Consider the following 10,775-nt stretch of genomic DNA (forward strand, 5'->3'; position numbering starts at 1 on the left):
ATCCCTTCTACGGACTTAATTATTAAACTTACTTCATGATGACGCTAAAATCCACTATTACACACTTAATTTCCCCCAGACTCGGCCTCGCTCCCTTGGCCTTGGTCTTGAACTCAGGCATCGCCTGAAGAAGCCGCAGGACAGGGGACCAGCCCCTTGCAGGCCGGGTGGCCACCTGGCGGCTGGCAGCACTGATCCGACCCAGGCCTGGGCCTCCTGCTGCCCCCGGGGACCGCAGACCCAGCTCCTCTTCCCTCCTCTGCCGAGCTCCCTGCTCGCGTGGCCTCTTCCGTCTGAGGGGCCGAAGTGCAGCAGGAGGCCTGCTGCCTCCGAGGCCACCCTGACCCCTAACCGGGGGGCCGGTGGCCATGCCGTGGAGGAAGCCAGGACGGCAGGGCCCCCGGAGGGCCCCCGGCCGAGTCCTGCGAGCAGGAGCGAGCGCTGCTTGTCCTCACCTCGGGCCTCTGCCCTCCCAACCCCACGGGCCCACGTGTGATGTAGTTTGGGGACGTCGGTGAGCTTCGTGGGGTCCAGAGCCCACGGCCCGGAGTCCCGGAGGCGTCTGCGGTGCAACACGGAGGTTTTACTAAAGCAGGAGGAGCTGCTCCCTGCCGGCCTGGGGTGGTGGGGGCAAGGGACTGTACACCTCGGGGGGGGGGGGGGCAGTGGGGACGAGGGTCGCTCGCGAGGGCGTTGACATGTGAGGAAGACCCAGAATCCTGGAGGGATGGTGCCGCGGCGCCTCCCCAGTACCTGCCAGGGGCCGCAGGTTCCAGGGCCAGTTACCCTCATCCACGGCTCCCTCTGCCCGTGGCCCCGTCAGGTGCGGCCCAAAGGCCCTGGGAGTGTCCCTGAGGATCCTTCTCCAAGGCTAGCAGCCTCGGCAGCTGCAGCCGGCCTCCCAGGCCCCCTCTGGCCTCTGGCCCACAGCACCTGTGTGGGGCCCTGCGGGGAGGACCCCCTTCCCAGGCCGGGCCCCTGCCCCCCGGGTCTGCCGGCCACTGGTGCCTCCTGTCGCCCCAGAGCTTCAGGGTGGGGCCCCCAGCACCTGCTGTCCTCGCCCCAGGGACAGTTCTGTCCTCCTAGTGCCGCCCCCAAACGCCTCTGGGCCTTCAGGCTCCCCAGCTCCTGGCTTGCGCCCGAAGGAGCGGAGAGCCGTCCCTGCCTGAGCCCAGGGCGCAGCGCCCCATCCCGCCGCCAGCCCTGGGGGACCGCGGGTGGCACAGGCCGCGCTTCACTCTCCTTTGCACAGTTGCTGCTCCTTCCTTGCCCACAGCGCCCTCCCCCTTGCCACAGGGACACTGTAGGGGAGCACTCTGTCGATACTTGATACTCGGTGTCTACACCGAGAGTGAGTGGAGAGTGAGTCCTGCAGCCGGGGAAGCCGCCCTCTGCGCTCCCTTCAAGGACCAGCGGAGTTTGAGGAAGGCCGGGGGGGCGGGGGGGCTGCCTTGCAGCCCTGCTGCCCGGGGCTCGAGGCCATCACCTCTGAGCCCCCGGCCCTTCTCCACGCGGGGCAAGTCCCGCTGCCTCCCGCCGAGCCGCAAGCCCAAGGCACCAGGCGACGGCCCCGGGCCCCGCTGTCTGAAGGGACTACTCGGCCCAGGCTGCCGCAGCCAGAGGACAGTGGTCAGGACGGGGACCCGGGGACCCGGTGCCACTGAGACCGTAAGAGCAGACTCGGGGGCAAAGCTGCAGGACGGTCGAGCATCAAGGGTCCTGCGGGGAGAAGGCGCCGAGGCACAGGGCGGGGCGAGGGCGTCCCAGACCATCTGCTGCTTCAGTGTCTCCATCTCTCAGCCAGAGATTAAAATAGAGCCCAAGGGGGCGTAGAGATCACAAGAGTGAGCAGTTGTAAGCGTCGGGAGCCCTCCTGGCGCGAGGCCAGAGCCTGGTGGCAGTTAACTACCACGTGGATGCGCTCAGGGCAGAGGGCACCCCTGGGGCCCTGGCCCAGCCCCTGCGCAGTTCTACCCCGGCCCCACCCACAACGGGCCCTAGCCCGCTCCCCCCACCCCTCGGCAGGCCTTGGCTCCTGGGATCCGGCCCGCCCCTGGCCGGCCCTGCCAAGGTGGGGGCCCTGTCCGTGCAGGAAGGGGGTGGCTCCCAGCACAGTTTGGGACAAACACCCCTACCCAGGAAGCAACCGCGGAGCACGGCCCTGGAAATGTGCCACCAGCTGGGGTGGAGAAGAGAGGTCCTGAAGGATGGCTCTGGGCCCCCGGGGCAGGATGATGACCTGCTGGACAGGAGGGGGGCGGGAGCTGGCCTCTGGGGGCCCGCGTCAGTCTGTGAAGGCCAGTGCAGGGGGGAGCAGGGTCCTGGCTCACCCGCTGTGCAAACAGGTGGCCCTGACCTCATCTGGCCTCCCTGCGGCCGTCAGGACAGAGCAAAGGGGGCTCCCTGGCCATCCTCTCCGGTCTCCTCGCCCTCACTTGCACATGTACTTAGGGGGGCCAGGTTGGGGGGGTCAGGGCCGGGGCCAGGCGGAGGGCAGCGACCGGGCCCCAGAAATCAAACTGTTGGGTGTTTTACCAGCAGAATGACTTTACTTGGGAAGAGCAGACGGTCACCGTCTGGGACAGGCAAGTCTCTGGAGCCGCAGAGAGCAAAGTCTCCCGGAGAAAGGGGCCGCTGTAAATGCGAGTCCACAGAGTGCCCCGGGAGCTGGCCGGGGCGGGGCTGTCGTCTCCTCCTCTCAGGCTGTAAAGCAGCGTCCACCTGTGAGCCGTGTCTCCTCCTGTTGGCTCTGCAGCTGACAAGCAGGGTGGGCCCCGACACCATCCTACACAGGGTCCCTGGCACCGGCCCATGGCCCCGAGTGCACCTCCCGCGCTGCGTTTCCTGGCACAGCTGCCGACGCCTGGCCTCCCAGGAGGCTGACGGATCCCGCAGGTGGGCGGTGGGCGGGGAGCCAGGAATGCACAGCTGACAGAGAGACATGTTGAAGACAAGAGGGAGGCTCCCAACGTGGAGGAGGCCAGTGGAGGAGGGACGGGCTCCTCCATCCCCGACAGCACAGCCCTGGGAGCGCAGCCTGTCCATGGGGAGCATAGCCTATCCAGGGGGAGCACAGCCCGTCCAAAGAGAGCACAGCCCAACCAGGGGGAGCACAGCCCAACCAGGGAGAGCACAGCCCATCCAGGGAGAGAAAAGCCCGTCCAGAGGGAGCACAGCCCGTCCAGGGGGAGCATAGCCCGTTCAGAGGGAGCACAGCCCGTCCACGGGAGCACAGCCCGTCCAGAGGGAGCACATCCCATCCAGGTAATGTACAGTCCATCCAGGGAGAGCACAGCCCATCCAGGGGGAGCATAGCCCAACCAGGGAGAGCACAGCACCCCCACCCCTGACAGACAGTGGCAGGCTAACCAATGAGAAGCCACGACACTCCCAACTCCCAGGTGACTCCAGGACTTCTCCTTTACAACAGCCCCTCCCATCCCCCGTACCCCAATCTATAAAGGAGCATCTCTCTCCTCCGTCCTCTGGACATGCCTACGGTTTTGTCATAGCTTGCTTGTTCCAAACTACAATTTTCCACTCTCCTGAATAAACCCATTTTGTTGGTAAAATAGTAGGCAGTGTTATTTTTAAGGAAAACTTTACCTGGTGTCAGAAGTGGGACGCAGGCAGCTACCTCCAGCGGTTCTGAGGCTGGTGAGCACACACACAGGTGCCGGTCCCCACAGACCTGGTCAGGCTTGCTGCTCTCTTGCCGGCCCTGGGGTTTGAGAATAAGTCGTCTCCTAGACGTGAGCTTCATTCTCTGTTCTGAGCTCTCCAGCCTTTATTCAGGACCTGTTTTAAGGCTTTGTCCTTCCTGAGAGTACTCGTTTGGCCTTTGGTCTGACTCCTTTCTAGAGCTAGGCTGTTCCTACTGGAACTGTGCCATTTAGACATTGTTCTCTTCCCTCTAGAGAAAAGCCTCTGGGAAGTGGGATCCCAGCGATCAAAATGCTGTGAGGACGGCCTTGCCCCCACACTTCTGGGACCTCAGCCAGTTCTAGGTTTCAGACTGGTGGCCCCTCCTCGTGTGCATTCTTAACTAAATGGACTGACTCAACCAAAAGGCATTCACAACCTCAACAGCCATCGTGGGGAACTTCCCATCTCCCCAAATTGACTTTTCTCACAATGGAATTGGACAGCCATGGCTGGACACTTGTCAACACTGAATTGGATGCTTATTTTAATTGGTACCTCGAGGCTTCCAAACATTTTTAGGATTCAAAGTTTGTTCGCCTCAGTTAATTTAGAAATAGTATTTTGCAAAGAGACAAACAACCGTAAGAAGTCAACGGGGCTTCTGAGGCCTCTTCCCCTTCCCATCCTCTTTGTCTCCAGACAGGTGGGGCCACCTTATACTCGGGCCCTGCCTCTGGAGCCTTTTCACTCTTCCTTTGGCACTGGCCCTCCCCTCCCCTATACCCATTCCTCCTTCTAATCCTTTCACTGAGCTTCCCTTTACCTCCAAACCTCTCCCCACCCCTCCTCTCCTGACCCTATTAACACCTACCCCTCTAAAGTAAACTCTGCTGGAGGTCCAAATGAATGCCAAATGGCTTATGCTGCCCGGACTAAGGCTGAATTTGGAGCTGTACTGAAACAATTTCCCAAAGTGACTGAGGACCCTATATGTTTGCTGAAGATTTAACACAGTTATTCAAACTTACTGATCTGATTTCTCAGATTTGTATCAATTGGTCCACATGCTTGCTGCTGAGGGTCAGACCAAATGCTGGATGAAACCAGCTCAATGGGAGCACCCTGAAAGGGATTGAGAGAAACAGATGCCTAAGTTTTGGCAAAGTGCTAGAACTCGCTAGAAATCTCCACCAAAGGATTACAGTACCTCTTCCTAAGCCTGCTGACTGGACAGGATTCAAGCTTACACAGAAAAGCCTGATGAAAATGTTCATGACTATCTACCTGACTCTACACTGTCTTCAAAGGCCACCCTGGTCTCCCTGTGGATGCTGAATCCAACCCGGCAGCATCGTGTCCGTGTTTACTAGCAGGCTGCACCGGGATCGTTCTCTCGCCGCTAACAGGACCAAGGTGGAACAGGAAACTATGTCCACTCCGGACTTAGGGATTATGGCAAACCAGCTTGTGGGCACCCTCGGTGAGTCACCTGAAAGAAAGACCACCCCATTCTCAATTTTCTACTCTCGCAAATACCAGCCCCTGATAGCATTATCGCCCCTATACGGCATTACATTCTGGGGACATTGACCATTTGTCCCTGTTAGATCAGTGACCGTCTTCCTTATTTGCGAAATCTTCCACTGATATGGTCAGAATCCACAGAGCGCCTCCCAGAAAGACTGAAATAGATTCCTCTAAAACCCCTCTCAGAATTAATGAACATCCTATAGATAAGGAAACCCTTCAAGGGCTTACAGAGGCTCGGGGCCTCATTATGTCCCGTAACAGGCCAACAGGTTCACCCCTCGGGAAACCCTACCACTGAAGATGGAGGCTCGTCCAGGACCTGTGAGCAGTAAACGGCCTTGTCACCTCTCCATCCCCCCGTTGTCCCGAACCCTCACATTCCCCTGACATCAAGGTGCCCCGCGAGGGACCTTGCTGAGCATCTCTTGGAATTCTGGCAGACGGGGCTGACCCGGGCGGCGTCCTGCCCTCCTGGGCAGAGCGACACGCCTGGACCCACAGCCCCGAGTCCCCGAGTCCCTCTGACTGAAGCGGATTCAGATGATGGAGTGTTTCCTTCAGGCTCTAAGAGTATTTCCTTCTCTGCCCCCCGCCACCCAAAACCTCTCCGTAGGAAACAGCATCTACCTGTCACACCTTCTGGCCTTAAAGGGATTTGGTCTCCGAAGACAAACCCCCAGGTTAGATATTCCTGTGATCCCACCTCAAAAACGGGGACTGCATCTGGATCCAGATGAAAGCCCTCCCGACCGCTTAATGCTCACAGATCCCTGTTGACTCCTTGGGGCGACATAGAGGGAATTCCTCCAACCAATGCAGACTTTCCGTGGTTTCCTGGTGCTTCTCACCTAAGGGATGAAAATGGTAGAGATCGTGTTGGGTACGTGACTGCGACTCCCGCTTGGAGTCACCGAGGCGGCACCTTTCCTTCGGCTACTTCGGCCAACAGCCTACATGAGACACCGGCACGTTTTGAGGGGGTAGGTCACGATTCTGGAATATCACAGGAATATCACGAACGTGAATTCGTGAATATCACAGGAATATCACAGGCAAGGCACCCTTGCCTCCAATGGAGCTAAAATTTCAATGGCTCCTCCGTGCAGTTTATTAAATGCCGTACTTTTGCCAGTGGCTCTGCTTATGTTTAGGGTTCCTGGGCATTCCAGGCTCAACTCCCTGGGGGCTGAGGAACTGCCTCACTGACATTTACACACACACACACACACACACACACACACAAATAAAACCCCAAGAAAGGGCAGCCTGGGTGGCGCAGCGGTTTAGCGCCTGCCTTCGGCCCGGGGTGTGATCCTGGAGACCCGGGATCGAATCCTGCGTCGGGCTCCCTGCATGGAGCCTGCTTCTCCCTCTGCCTGTGTCTCTGCCTCTCTCTGTCTCTATCATGAATAAATAAAATAAAATCTTTCTTAAAAAAAAAAAAAAAAAAACACAAGATCCTGCTCTCAAAGAGACCAATAGCCAAACCTCTGGTCCAAAGGACGTCCTTCCACACAATAATGTGGAAAAATTGACCAGGGATGCCCAACCGTTGATCCCAGAAGGGGGAAACATAATACTGGAAATCCAATAATTGTTGGTTTGATAGGAGGAGAGAACTCTGGTTTGGACCAAATAATAATCCAACCGCACCAGCGATTCTAAGCTTCCCACCACTTCCCACCGTGCAAGCATCTAACCCACGGGCAAGACGACCGCATCCGTGAGCCGGCGTTGGTGGGGACGACCAATAAGGCCACCAGCCGGTGGGGAAGACCAGTAAGGCCACCAGCCCGCCAGCGCCGGCCAGCTGGTCGGGCCTGTGCGGAGTGCGGCCCACGGAACCCCCATCCATGCCAGCGGATGTCATATCTGTCTCGGGTCGTAAATATGTTTGGGTCGCGGTTGGTGTGTTTTCCCTCCGGACCCGGGTGGCCGCGGCGTGTGCTGCGGCTCACCTGCCGGGAAGGGTCAGCCCTGCCTGGCGCCCGTCTCGAGCCACAGCGGCCAGGGGCCTGCTCCGCCCACGGTGCACACGCCCAGGCCTCAGGCCCGTGAGGCACAAAGGGCACGATTGCGACTCAGCTGGCACAGTTGGTAGAGACCCCCAGCAGCTTGGCCCAGAGAACCGGCATTGGTCCAACTAAACCGGAGACCCGCCTGGGGATCCCCCCTCGCTGTCCCCCCAGGCAGCCTCCGCGCCCCAGTGTCCCCGTGCGCTTGCCTTGCCTCCTCTGCCCCACAGCCGATGGAAGGACGCGAGGCCATGTCGCTGAGGCCTGCTTGCTTCTACTCGAAGTAGCTGCGCTTTGGCGGAGCAATCCTTCCACCGTGTGCCTCGCGTAATGCAACCTGAGATTTCATTGACGAGAAGACACCCCAGGAAGACGCTCTGGAAAGGCCCTTGTCAGGAACTTTGAGCCAACCCTTGCGCAGCTAACTCCCAGGGAAGAGCTCTTGGAGTCACCTGAGCACCTGAAGGAAGCGCCAGCCCCTGCCTAGCCCCGCAAAGCCCCCGGTGACCTGAAAGTAAAAGGTTTCCTGGGGGGCCTGGGGGCTCGGCTCCTGATCTCAGGGTCCTGGGATCCAGGCCCGCCTTGTGCTCCCTGCTCAGGGGGAGTCTGTTCACCCCTCTCCCTCCCCGCCTCCCCATCCCGTGCTCTCTCTCAAATAAATAAAATCTTAAAAAATAAAAAGATTTCCTGGCGGGGCAGTAGACGACCTCTGACCAGATGCTTCCCCAGGTGTCTGGAGGCCTGCGTACCTGTCTCACTGCTGCTGCGTCTCTCGCCTGGAAAGACAGTGTCCTTGGCTGCGTTTCCCAAACCCTTGAGACGTGGAAAATCTTTTTTGATTATGGACTTTTGGAAACAGTCTCATCATGATCCTGTGACAAATTGATCTTTTCAAGTTGTTTTTTCTGAAGGGTTACGATTTCAGAATTCACAAGTCTTTCTCTCATCCGGACTAGCGTCCGGCTCTGGATTCCCACCCGAAATTCCTGGCCTCTGAATTTCCAAACTTCCAGACTGTCCTATTGGATAGCATTCATTTCCATACAGTTCTTTCGAGAGAACAACACTTTTTTTTTTTAAGATTTTATTTATTCATGAGAGATACAAAGAGAGAGGCAGAGGCACAGGCAGAGGGAGAAGCAGCACCGCAGGGAGCCCGGTGTGGGACTCGATCCCAGGACCCCCGGGTCAGGCCCTGAGCTGAAGGAGACGCTCCACCGCTGAGCCAGCCAGGTGGCCCAACAACACTGTTTTAATAAATCTTTGAAGTTTTGCTATTTTTGCAAGAAAGTTCATCCACTATTGCTTCGTGTTGACACCTGCACCGTATCTCCCCAAATGCACCTGATTCCCTCCGCGTGCTCCTGCTGTATTCACCATTCTCCTCTCGTGGCTGCTTCAAGTGGGGACTTCCAGGAGGCATGGGTGACTCCCAGTTTGCCTCCGTGGGGAGAACCCTTCCGCCCTAAGGCAGAGTAAGTGCCAACAAATATAAGTCGGCTACTTTCAGACCGAGGGTCCTAGCTCAGCACCATCACACAATTTGGAATTGCAGTGTTACTCCTCCTGCTTCGTGTGATTAAGTTTTGCATTTTGTTGCCTGTCCAACTTTTGTAAAAATGATGTACTTGACACATGATCTCCAATTCTTAGGACTTGGTAAATACGGACTAGAGATGGGAAGTGCGTGAGGGGTCTCCCTCCTGACCGTCCTCACTACTTGAATGTGGCCTGAAATGCTTTCCAAGTGCTGTGCACCCCCCGCCCCCCACATGGAACATGACAATCGGAAAAGGTCCTGCCTGGCACCGAGGAACAAAAGCATCACGCTTGATCAAGATGCTTTCAAAGAATGATCTGATCCAAAGAGAGAAATGCGAAAATTAACAAGTGTAGAACGGAGGCAGGAGGCCGGCAGGGGGAGTGCTCCTGCCTACCGGGGCGCTTGGCCACTGCAGAGCCAGCAGGTGGCTACTCCTCAGACCCCGCAGGAGGAAGGAGGCTTTTCTCTTCCTGGGGCAACAGCCCAGCCCACGAGAAGCCACTGTACCCCAACTCTCAGCCCACTGCAGCGGGCTTTCCCTCTATAACAGCTCTCCCCCGTCCTCTAGAAAAGAGTGAACCTCCCTCCTGTCCCCAGGACTCGCCTTGGTTTTCTTGCAGCCGGTTTGTCCTAGGTTGCAATTTTATTCCAGAATAAACCCATTTTGCTTGCAAAATAACGGGCAGTTTTATTTTTAGGATCAACAATATCTACACATGCATACATATTAATAACAGCTTTTTTGACATATAATTCACATACCATATAATTGACTAATTTAAAATGTAGAGGTCGGTAGATTTTAATATATTCACAGATAGTCACTATGGTCAATGTCAGAATATTTTCAGTTTGGAAAAGACTGTGAAACCCAGTCTTCAGCAATCACCCCTTCCCCACCCCGTTCCCTTTCCTTACCTTTCTGCCTCTACTGGTATTTTGTCTAGACAGATCATATGATGTGCCATCTTTTATGACTGGCTCCTTCCACTGAGCATCATGTTTTCAAGGTTCACCCCTATTGTAGCACGTGTCAGAACTTCATTCCATTTTTAGGGCCAAATACCTTTCCATTGTATGGTAGACATTTTGTGTATTCATTTAGTACTTGGGGGAATTAGGTTGTTCCCCCCTTTGGCTCTGATGAGGGATGCTGCTCTGCACAGCCAGATGTGCTCTGAGAGGTCATCATCTCCCCACTGGGTGTATCCCTGGGATGGGGCGCTGGGTCACCTGGTATCCCTGGGAGGGGTGCTGGGTCATCTGGTATCCCTGGGACGGGGTGCTGGGTCACCTGGTATCCCTGGAACGGGGTGCTGGGTCACCTGGTATCCCTGGGACGGGGTGCTGGGTCACCTGGTATCCCTGGGAGGGGTGCTGGGTCAGGTCCCCCCAAGCCTCCGAGGAGCCTCCACTGTGTTTCCCAGTGGCTGGGAGCTAACTGTGTGTGCGTGGGGGGCTGGTTCCGTTACCACTTGAGTGAACCCGAACGCTCCAGGCGACGCCCTTCTGCCCCTGGAGACCCCAGGGGGGACCCGCTGGCTGCCGGCGACCCTGCAGCGCGGAGTCCGCAGCGGCCGGGCCGGGGCTCGCCCGGGGGTAGAAGGCGGGGAGGCGCCCCAGAGGGAGCCGGGCTCGCGGCGGCAGGACGCTCCAGGGCAGCGCGGACGGGCTCGGGGGCCGGACCGGGGGCGACGCCCCGCCGCCCCGCCGCCCCGCCGCCCCGCCGCCCCGCCACCCGGCCAGCCGGCTCCGGTTTCCTAGCAACCAGGCGGCATCCTTCCCAGCGAGCACTGCTTCGGAGCCGCGGCGTCGGAGACTACGAGGCCCAGCGTGCCCCGCGGCCCGGGCGCGCGGACTACAAGCCCCACAATGCCCCGCCCCCCGTCTCCGAGCCGCCCCCTGCCCGCGCTCTCCCGAGACCCCGCCGAGGCCGCGCCGCGACCCCTTCCCGGCGCTCCCCGCGCCGAGCGCCGCGCGCCCTCGCGGTGACCCGCGGTGCGTGGGGTCAAGGCGCGGGGCGGAGCGGCTGGGCGGGCGCC

The 10,775-nt window shown here is 58.4% G+C and overlaps 1 long non-coding RNA gene across 7 annotated transcripts; it reads right to left on the minus strand.

Moving 5' to 3' along the window:
• Positions 1-2,527: 2,527 nt before the first annotated feature.
• LOC111090923 lies at positions 2,528-10,344 on the minus strand. Of its 7 annotated transcripts, none has more exons than XR_005373269.1 (7): positions 10,206-10,344; positions 9,652-9,751; positions 6,024-6,168; positions 4,930-5,134; positions 4,674-4,767; positions 3,607-3,721; positions 2,528-2,928 (listed from the first exon to the last, which is right to left on the minus strand). It is a non-coding gene; the product is annotated as an uncharacterized LOC111090923 (long non-coding RNA). The 7 variants fall into 7 exon arrangements; XR_005373273.1 differs by having other exon boundaries at positions 5,940-6,168; XR_005373274.1 differs by having other exon boundaries at positions 5,879-6,168.
• Between the last annotated feature and the right edge of the window lie 431 nt (positions 10,345-10,775).

This window comes from Canis lupus, chromosome 18 (genome assembly GCF_011100685.1).
Source record: "Canis lupus familiaris isolate Mischka breed German Shepherd chromosome 18, alternate assembly UU_Cfam_GSD_1.0, whole genome shotgun sequence".
In the NCBI taxonomy this organism is placed as follows: domain Eukaryota; kingdom Metazoa; phylum Chordata; class Mammalia; order Carnivora; family Canidae; genus Canis; species Canis lupus.